We start from the raw sequence: 14,790 nt of genomic DNA on the forward strand, positions 1-14,790 counted from the left end.
ATAAAGAGTTTATACTTTTAAATAATAAAATATTTAACCAAGTATACATACCTGAATTCATACTAAAATCAGTGTCACTAGGACATAACAAAAGTATTACGATTGTTAGGCAGCACAAGTAGACTTAGAGACATTTGGTCAACCCTGGGAAGATGTAGCCTGATCAACTACATTATCCGAGGAGTGACTAGCATGTGCCTAAGTGTGGTTGTGAGGTTGCAACAAGTCTAAAAACTTACCAACACTACTACAATGAGAACAGTAGAACAGAGCATAAACTTAAAATACTATAGGAGTATTTTGTGTTACTATAATTACTTATCTGAGAACTAAAGGTCTTTATTAGTATGTCAATAGTTGTTGAGTGGATACACTAAGGTTATATGTATCTAGGATATCATAGACTTAGAATCTGTGATCTTTGCTTTATTTCCTGTTCCTTGTTTGGTTGTGGACTTAGAGTTAGGGTCACTTATTCGAAGGTCTATCTTGTCTTGGTTACATATGACTGGTATGCATTACGCAAATATTGAAGTAACTGATAAAGATTATCTTATAATTATCTAATTAATTCGTCTATTTAGTTATTTCTTTATCCCTTTTCTCGCATAGATATCATGGCTGGATTCCATATCCCCGGAGACCCGTACTACCCCAACAACGACAATGCATGATGGCTGGGAGAAGAGCCAGAATATGATCACCCAATCCCATTGGATGATAACGAAGCTGAAGGCTTTTCTGAGGATTCTGACTCAGAGCCGGAAATCAACAACCAACCCCCAGCTGCTCAAGACCTAAACCCAAACCCCCGTCTAGCATTTCAACGACCCACACCTCTGTGGGCCACAAACTTGAATAGATGGAGTCAGGAACAGGGTTAACCCATTACCTACAATGGAAACAAAAAGCTCTACAACCTCACTGATGGAGGTTCAGCTGATAGGGTCCTACCCATCATGGTTCGTAGGATTTCTCGGAACACAGTTCATGGTCGAGCAACTATCGACCGAGTCGTAGAGATTGACGCCAACTCTGGCGTTAACACAGTCCGCATTCGCCAACTTGAGTCTGCTCATGAAAGGACTCAGGTCCGCATTGCGGTTCTACAAAGGGAACTTGCTGAAACCCAAGCTGAAGTCAGGGAACTTCGAGCTCAGCAAGTAAGATCTGATAGGCGCGTGAGGGACATGGAACGTCTTCTGTCGGATTCCAGAACTCACTCTAGTAGTTCTCGTCGCCGATAGAGTCTCGTCGACTTCTCTTTTGGATATAACCTAGTTTGTGCAAAAACTCTAGTCTAATTTCCTATCCTTGTAAATCTTAGACCTGTTAGGTCTTGATTAGGTCATAGATCTGTCAAAATTTTCCATCTTGGTTGATGTAAGACCTACTTCTAGGTCATTTTTCCCGAACTTGTTACATCTGTAATACCAGTAATATTGACATATATCTAATCTTATGGAAATCAATATCCAATTGCTATCATCTGCTAGTACAAGATCTTCATTCAATCATGTTATTCAATTGTACTGTTAGGCTATGAAGAGTTAGTCCATAAGTCATTCTCATCAATTTTTCTATTAAATTCTTATCAATATCTTCATCTTTGTAAACTTATAGTAGAAAGATGCCTCCTCGTAAATCAACAAGACGCAATCCTCCCGTACCGACACCACTTGCTCCTCAATTCGATACGGCAGCTCTAAATGCTGTTGTACCTGCGGCTGTGGCTACAGCCATTGCACAATATCATTCTCCTAGTTCCACTGGAGGAGGAACCCCTGTTCACTCTACTCATGGTGAAATCCCTGTGCGCTTGAGAGAGTGCTCCGACAAGGACTTCACTAACTGCAAGCCATTGTCCTTCAAAGGGACAGGCGGAGTCATTGCCCTCTCGCAATGGTTCGAAAAGACAGAGTCGGTCTTCGAGATCTGCTCATGCCCGGAAGGAAGCAAAGACAAATTTGTTGCATGCACCTTCGAGGCAAAAGCCCTAACATGGTGGAATAGCCATGTCAAGTCACTATCCCTTATAGTGGCAAATGCTATGGGCTGGGAAGCTCTGAGGGAGCTAATGGTTGAAGAGTACTGCCCGAGGGGCGAAATCCAAAAACTGGAGGAAGAACTGTGGAGCCTAACCATGAAGGGCTCCAACATAGTCTCCTACACCGCCAGGTTCTGTGAGCTGGTGGCCCTCTGTCCTAACATGGTTCATACAGGGGGGAAGAAGATTGAAAGATACATATGGGGGCTGGTGCCTCCATTCCAGGGAAATGTTTTGGCTTCAAACCCCACTATATTCGATAGTGCCAAGCGATTGGCACAACGGCTTATAGACCATGAGGTTCGTACCCCGGCCGCAACAACAACCCTGGCCATCTCAGAACCCGCAAGAACTGCTGATTCCAAGCGGAAGTTTTGGGATGACAAGAAAAAGACGAAGGTTGCCAAAAAGCAGCAGGTCGTGGCAGTTCATGCTGCGATAGCACCTGCCGCTGCTGCTCCGGTAAAGCAGTACGCTGGAAGTTTGCCTAAGTGAAACAAATGCAACTTCGACCACGTCGGTGCCTGCCGGGAAATGCAGTGTTTGAACTGCAACAGGAAGGGGCACACTGCTCGTTTCTGCAAAGCTCCGGCTAGGCCAATCAACCAAGTCCCCGGTACAGGAGTGGGCCAAGCTTGCTACGGTTGGGGCGATGTAGGCCACTATAAAAGGAACTGCCCGAAGGCAGGGAATGCCGGTGGAGTGGCAGGAGTTCTAGCCATAGGCCACGAGGAAGCGGTTGCCGACCCCACAGTGGTCACTGGTACGTTTCTCCTCGATAACTATTATAAATGCATACTGTTTGATAGTGGAGCAGAGAGGAGTTTCGTGAACCAAAAATTTTCTCATTTACTTAAGCAAAAATCACGAGCACTTAAAGAACCGTTCACAGTAGAAATCGCTAACGGAAAGACAGAGAGCACTAGCAGTATATTCATAGGGTGTACCCTAACATTAGATAGCCATTCATTTTCGATCGACTTCATGCCGGTCTGAATTAAAAGTTTCGACGTCATTATCGGCATGGATTGGTTGAGTCTTCATCGTGCCGACATCATGTATTACGAAAAGGCAGTTCGCCTTAATCTGCCGTCTGGCGAAACTCTAGTAGTTTAAGGCGACAAACCCGACACGAACCTTCGTTTCATCTCGAGCATTCAAGATCAGAAATTCTTGCGAAAGGAATGTCGCGCATTCCTTGCTCATGTGGTCGATGTGAGCCAAGAAACGAAAGACATTCAGAACATTCCTGTAGTACGCGACTTTCCTGACATCTTTCCAGAAGAAATCCTAGGATTACCTCCGCAACGTCAAGTCGAGTTCAGAATCGACTTAATTCCAGGGGCTACCCCCGTAGCCAAATCGCCCTATCGTGTAGCACCTGCAGAGATGCAAGAACTATCCTGTTAACTTAACGAACTGCTCAGCAAGGGCTTTATAAGACCAAGCTTCTCACCCTGGGGAGCTCCAGTCTTGTTCGTCAAGAAGAAAGATGGATCGTTTCGTATGTGCATCGACTACAGGGAGCTCAACAAACTGACCGTCAAGAATCGTTATCCTTTGCCCCGTATTGACGATTTATTTGACCAACTTCAAGGGGCGAACTTCTTTTCAAAAATCGACTTAAGATCCGGTTATCACCAACTACGAGTGCTAGGGGAGGATGTTCCGAAGACAGCCTTCCGAACTCGTTATGGGCACTACGAATTCGTAGTGATGCCGTTTGGATTAACAAACGCGCCCGCAGTATTCATGGACTTAATGAATAGGGTGTGTCGTCCTTACTTGGATCAGTTCGTCATCGACTTCATCGATGACATACTTATCTACTCTCGTAGTAAGGAGGAGCATAGTCAACATCTGCGACAGGTCTTAGAAGCACTACGTTCGGAGAAGCTCTATGCGAAGTTCTCGATATGCGAATTTTAGATCCGACGAGTCGAATTCTTAGGGAACGTTGTCACACCCAAAACCGAAACGGCGGAAACATTTGGGGGCGGAGGACGTCATGTTCAGTATCACAACAATGCAAAGTAGTAAATAAGCAACAACATCATCCATTGCATTAATATTGTAATTTCATACAAGTGTGTTTTGTCAAGTTATATAGACACCAAAAATATACATCGAAATAAAAGATGAGTCTTGAACGAGCTCCATCTTCTCAAAAACCTGGCACCGGTACCTGTCTACTGGTGACCTGAGAATACAAGTTATTTTGAAAGAGTTTATCAGCTTTAAAGCTGGTGAGATCATAAGTATATTAGTGTCTGTAGTTGTATGAAAGTGTTTGTAAATCTGTAATTGTATAAGTTTGTAAAGGTTTGTATTTGTTTGAACTCTCCTAGAAAACCCTATGTTTCCTACTAAAAGTAGCCTTCTATAAAGGCATCTAGTATCGGCGTGTGTGTCTCTTGTAAGAGTGTGTATTTTCCCAAATCCGACTATCATTAACCAAAAATATAGTTTTTACATTATTATTTATTGTGTGAATATCACAAAGTAAATGTAATGGGAAAATGAAATAGTACTGTAGTGTTGTATTAAGTAACTACTGCTGTACTAACTACTTTAAACCAATTGTTATTTAAAGTACCATGTGATCGGCCTGTATCCTGCTACCGACTCTATAGAAAAACGATGATGTAAGACGCCGTAAGAAATGACGTTTGGCACCCGTAGACTTGCAAGTCCCACTGTAGCGAGCAGCAAGGTGTAGGATAGTCAATCCAGTATAGATCTATACACAAACTCATACGCTCCCCACTTAAGGAGATTCTGGATACAAAAACGGTCATGACAGGTAGTGCCATGCCCCGTTTAGTGGCTCACATAAATGTAGTAATGTTCTAGTATATGTATGTGCTAGTTGTATTGTGTGTTCTCTCCCTGTCTAGCATGTATTGTTTGTTTCTGATCATAGTATTCTATTGTTTGTTTCTCATCATAGTATCTATTATTTGTTTCTCATCATAGTATCTATTGTTTGTTTCTCATCATAGTATCTATTGTTTGTTTCTCATCATAGTATCTGTTGTTTGTTTGTTATTGACTCATGTATGAACTGACTCATTGTATGTTTCATTGTTCTAGTAATAGTATTAGTATCTCCCTAAACTATACCTATTATAGTTTACTAGTAACGTTGTTTGAATGTATATGAACATGTGTGTATACCTTTGTTACCCAAAGGTATTGAACTGAATGAAAGAAGTAACCTTTTATATCTATATACATATACATAATATATAACTAGGATTCAAACGACCTTCGGACAAATAACCTTGATACCCTAAGTCCACAACCAAACAAGGAACATGAAGTAAGGTAGGCTATCAGTCCTAAGGCCTTTCAATCCTACTTATATAACTATATCTACATAGATACACATAATATAAGTTAAAAGAGTTTAAGTAAAAGCATTTGGTATATAAAAGAGTTTGTAAAACAGTTTGAAGTAAAACAGTTTGGTAACACAGTTTGAAAAGTAAGAAATCCACTTGTTTGGTAGTTATTAATCACATGTGATTGATATAATAACTATAATAGTTCAACTTGTATTCCCCCCCATAAAAGCATTTAAAAACATTTAAAAGGTTAATTAAGGGGTATGAACTCACCTGTAGTGAGTGGTTTGGACGAACGAAATGTATAGGATGCTAGGTGTCAAGTGAAGACTTGTACACACACAATGATCCTAGTTAACATATAATAACACATATATGTATCCAATTAGTCTTTAAACAACTAATTAACAATGTTAAGACATCCTAGGACATGTAAAACACCTTATTTAAGTGTTATAAGTGCTAAGGATTGCATCTAAGTGTTGTAGGACATTGCTATTGAGTTTAGGGTTCAAGGGTAAACTCCCTTGGAGTTTACGGTCTTGTGACCATCACTCAATGAGTTTACGGTCGTAAACCCATGAGTTTACGGCCGTAAAATCATGGTACCTTCTCCATTTTGTGTTTTGAAGCCTTATAAGTCCTTAGAAGCATTTCTACTTGAAGTATAAGCCTTAGGAAGAGATTAGGGCACCATTTCACTCCTTTATGGAGTTTACGGTCCTTGGACCACATGGTTTATGGTCTTTTGATGTTTTCAAGTACTAAGCACATCAAGGAAGGGATCTAGGCTAGTTTCCAAGGCTTAGAAGGGACTAGGGCACACTTTGGCACCCTTTTTAGGGTTTACGGTCCAAGGTGTTCTTGGACCGTAAACAACTTTGATCCTTTGTTTCTTGGGTGTTTTCTTGATGATTAGAAGTGTAACAAGACTTATAATACACTAGGGTAAGAGTACTTACTAGGTAGAAGCTTGAAAAGGTGCTAAAAGTCCAAGAACACTAGTGTGTCTTCTTGGTGTTCTTGGTGAAACTTGAAGATCTACACTTTTGGAATGATTTCACGGATGGAATCATGTTAGATCACTAGATTAAGGTAGATATCAACTTATTAGCGTAAGAAACACTTACAAAGTTGAAGATCTTGAAGAAAAGTCGGATGATACTTGAGAGAGAATTGAGTTTTGGATCTTGAAAATGTGAAAAGTGGTAAATAATGACTAAGTGTCATATTTATACCCCCTTTTAGGGTTTACGGCCGTAAACACATTTGTTTAGGCCGTAAACACCAAACTCTTGGAGTTTTGGGACTTTATTGTTGCACAATAAACCCTAGGGCATCCTCTCTCCCGATATCTCCTGAAGTACTAACTTAAAAACACTCAAACTTATTCCAAAATTAGAGTTTAAGCAAATAAGTAGTTACAAATAACTAAGTAAAAAGACGAGGATATTTCAGTTTCATCTGATCCTCTCGCTCCTAAGTGAATTCAGGTCCTCGCTTGGCGTTCCAGCGAACCTTCACTATCGGGATACGGCTTTGTTTTGTTTGCTTGACCTCCCGGTCCATAATCTCTACTGGTTCTTCCACGAAGTTGAGGCTCTCGTTGATCTCGATCTCGTCAAGTGGGATTACAAGAGTCTCGTCGGACAGACACTTTTTCAAGTTCGAGACGTGGAAAGTAGAATGTACGTTACTGAGTTCGCGCGGTAAGTTAAGTTTGTAAGCTACAGGGCTGATTCTTGCGAGAATCTCGAATGGCCTTATGTACCTTGGATTTAGCTTTCCACGCTTTCCGAAGCATATCAAGCCCTTCGAGGGTGAGATCTTCAATAGAACACGGTCGCCCACCTGGAATTCCAACGATTTCCTTCGTTTATCAGCGTAGCTTTTCTGTCGGTCTCTAGAGGCTTTCAATCGTTCGCGAATCTGAACGATCTTCTCTGTCGTTTCCCGAATAATCTCCGGACCCGTGAGAGTGCTTTCAAGAACTTGTCCTTTAGCTAACTGGGTATCACCCACCTCAGCCCAGCACAGAGGGGATCTGCACTTTCGGCCATAGAGGGCCTCGAATGGAGCAGCCTTTATGCTCGTGTGATAACTTTTGTTGTAGGAAAATTCGACAAGGGGTAGATGAGTTTGTAGCGACTGCCAGAACCTTGAAGGTTTGGATAGTCCTCTCACTTTGCCCGTCTGTCTGTGGATGGTAGGCTGTACTAATGTCCAGCCTAGTTCCTAAGGAACTTTGTAGCGACTGCCAGAACCTCGAAGTGAATCTACTATCTCTGTCCGAGATAATGGATATGGGAACACCGTGCAGTCGTACAATCTCCCGAATGTAAGTTCTTGTAAGCTTCTCCATATTGTCTGTTTCCTTGATAGGCAGGAAGTGTGCCGACTTGGTCAATCTATCGACGATGACCCATATGGTATCAAGTCTACCCGTTGTCTTGCGCAGCTTGGTTATGAAATCCATAGTGATCCGCTCCCACTTCCATTCCGGTATCTCAGGCTGTTGTAGTAGACCGGAGGGCTTCTGGTATTCGACCTTGACCTTTGCGCAAGTAAGGCATTTACTCACGAAGGTAGCAATCTCTGCTTTCATGTTAGGCCACCAGTATATCTTTTTAAGATCCAGATACATCTTATCTGAACCTGGGTGCACGGAATAACGAGTGTTGTGCACCTCGTTCATGACCAAGTCTCTGAAACCACCGAGTTTCGGGGTCCAGATCCGATCCATGAGATAATAAGCTCTGCCACCCTTAACCTCCAAGTTCTTATCCGTCCCTCTCAAGGATTCACCCGCCACATTTTCAGGTTTCAAAGCGTCGAGCTGAGCCTCCTTAATTTGTGTGGACAAGTGTGAATGGATAGTCATAGTCAGTGATTTGACTCTACGACTAGAATATTCTTTCCGACTTAGGGCGTCAGCTACTACATTGGCTTTACCCGGATGATAACGAACTTCGCATTCGTAATCACTGAGTAGCTCGACCCACCGTCGTTGTCTCATGTTGAGCTCTTTCTGGTCGAATATATGTTGTAGGCTTTTGTGGTCTGTAAAGATAGTGCTTTTTGTACCATACAGGTAGTGTCTCTAGATCTTCAGAGCAAACACCACTGCTCCTAGTTCAAGATCGTGGGTACTGTAGTTGACCTCATGTGTCTTCAGCTGTCTCGAGGCATAGGCGATGACTTTACCTCGTTGCATCAGAACACATCCGAGTCCTTGATTCCACGCATCGCAATAGATAACGAAGTCTTCTATCCCTTCGGGGAGGGATAGTATTGGTGCGGTGCACAAGGCTCACTTGAGCGTTTGGAACGCTCTCTTCTGCTTCTCTTACCAGTCAAAGGCCATGCCCTTCTGGGTCAGTGTTGTAAGAGGTTTCGCAATGCGGGAGAAGTTCTGAATGAACCTGCGATAGTAGCCAGCGAGGCCTAGAAATTGAAGAATTTCTGTAGGCGTCTTCGGTGCTGACCAGTTCTCAATGACCTTGATTTTGGAAGGGTCCACGTGTATTCCCTCTTTGCTAACCACGTGCCCTAAGAATTCGACTCTTCGGATCCAAAATTCGCATTTCGAGAACTTCGCATAGGGCTTCTCCGAACGTAGTGTTTCTAAGATTTGTCGCAGATGTTGACTATGTTCCTACTTACTACGAGAGTAGATAAGTATGTCATCGATGAAGACGATGACGAACTGATCCAAGTAAGGACGACACAGCCTATTCATTAAATCCATGAATACAGTGGGTGCGTTTGTTAATCCGAACGGCATCACTACGAATTCGTAGTGCCCATAACGAGTTCGGAAGGCTGTCTTCGGAACATCCTCCCCTAGCACTCGTAGTTGGTGATATCCGGATCTTAAGTCGATTTTTGAAAAGAAGTTCGCCCCTTGAAGTTGGTCAAATAAATCGTCAATACGGGGCAAAGGATAACGATTCTTGACGGTCAGTTTGTTGAGCTCCCTGTAGTCGATGCACATACGAAACGATCCGTCTTTCTTCTTGACGAACAAGACTGGAGCTCCCCAGGGTGAGAAGCTTGGTCTTATAAAGCCCTTGCTGAGCAGTTCGTTAAGTTGACAGGACAGTTCTTGCATCTCTGCAGGTGCTAGACGATAGGGCGATTTGGCTACGGGGGTAGCCCCTGGAACTATGTCGATTCGGACCTCGACTTGACGTTGCGGAGGTAATCGTGGGAGTTCTTCTGGAAAGATGTCGGGAATGTCGCGTACTATTGGAATGTTTTGAATGTCCTTCGTTGCTTGGCTCACATCGACCACATGAGCAAGGAATGCGTGACATTCCTTTCGCAAGAATTTTTAAGCTTGAATGCTCAAGATGATACGAAGGTTCGTGCCGGGTTTGTCGCCATAAACTACCAGAGTTTCGCCAGACGGTAGATTAAGGCGAACAGCCTTTTCATAACACATGATGTCGGCACGATGAAGACTCAACCAATCCATGCCGATAATGACGTCGAAACTTTTAATTGAGACCGGCATGAGATCGATCGAAAATGAATGGCTATCTAAAGTTAGGGTACACCCTATGTATATACTGCTAGTGCTCTCTGTCTTTCCATTAGCCATTTCTACAGTGAACGGTTCTTTAAGTGCTCGTGATTTTTTCTTAAGTAAATGAGCAAATTTTTGGTTCACGAAACTCCTCTCCGCTCTACTATCAAATAGTATGCATGCATAAGAGTTATCGAGGAGAAACATACCCGTGACCACTGTGGGGTCGGCAACCGCTTCCTCGTGGCCTATGGGCAGAACTCTTCCCACACCACCGACATTCCCTGCCTTCGGGCAGTTCCTTTTGTAGTGGCCCACCTCGCCACAACCGTAGCAAGCTTGGCCCACACCAGCGCCGGGGACTTGGGTGATTGGCCTCGCCGGAGCTTTGCAGAAACGGGCAGTGTGCCCCTTCCTATTGCAGTTCAAACACTGCATTTCCCGGCAGGCTCCTGAGTGATGGAAGTTGCACTTGGGCAAACTTCCAGCGTACTGCTTTACCGGAGCAGCAGCGGCAGGTGCTATCGCAGCATGAACTGCCACGACCTGCTGCTTTTTGGCAGTCTTCTTCTACTTTTTGTCATCCCAGAACTTCCGCTTGGAATCAGCGGTTCTGGCGGGTTCTGAGATGGCCAGGGTGGTTGTTGCGGCCGGGGTACGAACCCCATGGTCTATAAGCTGCTGTGCCAATCGCTTGGTACTATCGAATGTAGTGGGGTGTGATGTCAAAACATTTCCCTGGACTGGTGTAACAACCCGAAATTTCTATTATGTACAACCATTCAATTCAATTGAGTCAGAACAGTTTCTGTTAACTTTCAAGCTTTCTGGAATAAGTTTGAGTTTTTTAAAGTTAATGCATTAGGAGATATCAGGAGAGAGGATGCCCTAGGGTTTATTGTGTAACAATAACATTCCAAAACTCCAAGAGTTTGGAGTTTACGGCCTAAACAAAGGTGTTTACGGCCGTAAACCCTAAGGGAGGGGGGTATATAAGTGACACTTAGTCATTTTTACCACTTTTTCCAACTTTCAAGAACAAAGCTCAAGTCTCTCTCAAGTATATTCGACTTTTCCTTCTAGATCTTCAACTTGTAAGTGTTTCTAACCCTTTTAAGTTGGTATATTACTTAATCTAGTGATTTAACACACTTCCATCCGTGAAATCATTCCAAAAGGTTAAATCTTCAAGTTTCACCAAGAACACCAAGAACACACACTAGTGTTCTTGGCCTTTTGGTACCTTTTCAAGCCTCTATCTTGTAAGTACTTCTATCCTAGAGTATCTTAAGGCTTTTTACATTTCCATATATCAAGAAAACACCAAGAAACACCAAGATCAAGGTGTTTACGGTCCAAGATGTTCTTGGACCGTAAACCCTAAAAAGGGTGCCAAAGTGTGCCCTAGTCCCTCCTAAGCCTTGGAAACTTGTATAGATCCCTTCATTGATGAGGTAAGGGCTTGAAAACATCAAAAGACCATAAACGATAGGGGTTTACGGCCGTAAACCCAAAGGAAAATGGTCTAAGGACCGTAAACTCCATTTAGGAGTGAAATGGTGCCCTAATCACTTCCATAGGCTTATACTTCAAGTGGAAATGCTTCTATGAGCTTGTAGAGCATCAAATCGACAAGTGGTCAAAGAAACATGAATTTACGATCGTAAACTCAATGAGTTATGGTCACAAAACCGTAAACTCATATAAGGGGTTCCCTTGAACCCTAAACTCAATAGCAATATCCCACAACACTTAGATGCAATCCTTAGGACTTATAACACTTATATAAGGTGTTTTACATGTCCTAGGATGTCTTAACTTTGATAATTAGTTGTTTAAAGACTAATTGGATACATATATGTGTTATTATATGTTAACTAGGATCATTGAGTGTGTACAAGTCTTCACTTGACACTTAGCATCCTACATTATCCGTTCATCCAAACCACCAACTAGAGGTGAGTTCATACCCCGTAATCAATCTTTTAAATGATTTTAAATGCTTTAATGGAGGAGAATACAAGTAGAAAACAGCATGTTATAGAATCAATCACATGTGATTTATAACTGTGTTTTCAACCAACTGATTTCACATACTTAAAAATGTGATACACAAAATGGTTTTCTGTCCTGATATACTTTGTTATCAAAGGAATTACTTTTGAAATGTTTTATAACAATGACATCATGTCATTGTTACTTATTGTTCAAAAGCCTTAAATGTATTACAAAACCTCTTTCAACTTATTGATCAAAACAATATCTATACACTTATGTTCATATATATATGTATTGATTTGAGAGCATTCATTCTTCGTTCAGTTCCCACACTCTTGAGTAGCAAGGGTGTATAAATCTTCTTGGACATCTATTACATTCCAGTAAACTATTATAGGAATAGTTTAGGGGATACAAAACATTATTCCTATTACAAGAAATTACACCAGAGTCAGTTCATTCATAAGTCTATACTACTTGCTATATGAAGAGATACACTTACATGGATACACTTACAGGGTTATACTTACATGGATACACTTACAGGGTCATACTTACATGGATACACTTACAGGGTTATACTTACATGGATACCCTTACAGGGTTATACTTACATGGGTATAGTTACATAGATACTATATGATGAGATACTATTACATATTATATGAGTAGATACTATTATATACGTACGAGACTAACCATTCTACGCCCAAGACTGTTAGCTACAGTAGGGAAAATGCAAATCGACGGATGTCTACGGTTAATACATTTTCGGCGAGTTTCCACGCCATGTTGATCCTAGTACTAAAGGATAATACCTAAGTTATTAGATCATTACCTTTATTTTGTGACACATTCACATAAACGACGAGGTAGACTAATACTTATATAATTTCCCCTCTACTTTTATTTTGTGACACATTCACATAAACGATGAGGTAGACTATATATTATTAATAATAGTCATTCAGGGGAAAAACCATCTTTGTTACAGAAATACACCTTTCAAAACAGTCAGGTCTTACTAGAAGACTACTTTCAAAACAGTCAGGTCTTGGTAGAAGACTACTTTTATACTAGTAGGAAATATGGGATTTTCTAGGGTTTTCACACTTATATCAAATGTTTCATCAACAAATGCATGTTTTTCATAACATCTTTCCAAATCGATGACACTTAAATTCTTATGAATTCACCAGCTTTATGCTGATCTACAGTTTCAAAATAACTTGTATTCTCAGGTCACCAGTAGACAGGTACGATGACCAGGTTCTGAGAAGACGGAGCACAGACAAGACTCGTCTTTTATTTTGATTGCATATTTTGGTGTCTTATTACAATGAAAGAACACTCGTGTATTAAAACTTTACTTTTAATGCAATGGATGATGTTGTTGCTTGTTTACTACTTTGCATTGTTATGATACTATACATGACGTCCTCCACCCCTGAACGTTTCCGCCGTTCTTGGTTTTGGGGTGTGACAGATTGGTATCAGAGCTTTGTTTATAGTGAATTGAGTGTATCAACCCATAAAAGATACACAGACTATAAATACATTGGGAATAAAATACTCTGACCAAGAGTTTATACTTTTAAATAATAAAATATATAATAAAGTATACGTGCCTGCATCCATACTAAAATCAGTGGCACAATGTCAAGAACAAAAGTATTACGATTGTTGAATATCACAAGTAAGCTCGGGGATGTATGGTCAGTCCTGGGAGTGGCATAGCCTGATCAACTATGCTGGTCCGAGGAGTGATTAGCATATGCCCAAGAAAGGTTGTGATGTGGCAACAAGTCTAAAAACTTACCAACACGACCACAATGAAATACCATAGGGGTATTTAGTGTTGCTGTAAATACTTATCTGAGAACTAAATAGATTTTTATTAGTATGCCAATAGTTGTTTAGTGGGTACGCTAAGGTTATATGTACTAGGATGTCATAGACTTAGAATCTGTGAATCCTTGCTTTATGTCCTGTCCTCGTTGGGTTGGGGGCTTAGGGTTCGGGTCACTTATTCGAAGGTCTATCCTATCCTAAATACATATAACTGGTATGCACTAAACAAGTATTGAAGCAACTGATAAAGATCATCTTATAATTATCTTAGTTAGTTCGTCTATTTAGTTATTTCTTATATCCCTTTTCTCGCGTAGATATCATGGCTGGATTCCATCCTCACGGCGACCCGTACTTCCCAAACCAAGGCAATGCTGGATAGGTACAGGAAGAACCATAAGATGATCACCCAATCCCTTTGGATGATCACCATGCTGAAGGCTTTTCTGATAGTTCTGACTCAGAGCCTGAAGTCAACACCTACCTCCAGCTGCTCAAAACCCAAACCTGAACCCCCGTCCCGCATTTCAAGGACCCACACCTCTGTGGGCCACAAACTTGAATAGATGGAGTCAGGAACAGGGTCAACCCATCCCCTACAATGGAGACATAAGCTTCTACAACCTCCCTGAGGGAGGTTCAGCTGACAGGGTCCTACCCATCATGGTTCGTAGGATTTCTCGGAATGACATACAAGGTCGAGCAGCTATCGACCGAGTGGCGGAGATCGACGCCAACTCTGGCGTAAACACAGTCCGCATTCACCAAATCGAGTCTGCTCATGAAAGGACTCTGGTCCACAATGCAGCTCTGTAGAGAGAACTTGCTGGAACCCAAGCCGAAGTCAGGGAACTTCGAGCTCAGCAAGTTAGATCTGACAGGCGTATGAGGGACATAGAACGCCTGCTGTCGGGATCAAGAACTCACTGTAGTAGTTCTCGTCGCCGATAGATTCTCATCGACTTCTCTTTTGGAAGTAACCTAGTTATGTAAAACTCTGGTTTATTTCCCTACCTTTG

This window comes from Lactuca virosa, chromosome 4 (genome assembly GCF_052849685.1).
Source record: "Lactuca virosa cultivar CGN04683 chromosome 4, Lactuca_virosa_CGN04683_v6, whole genome shotgun sequence".
NCBI lineage: Eukaryota > Viridiplantae > Streptophyta > Magnoliopsida > Asterales > Asteraceae > Lactuca > Lactuca virosa.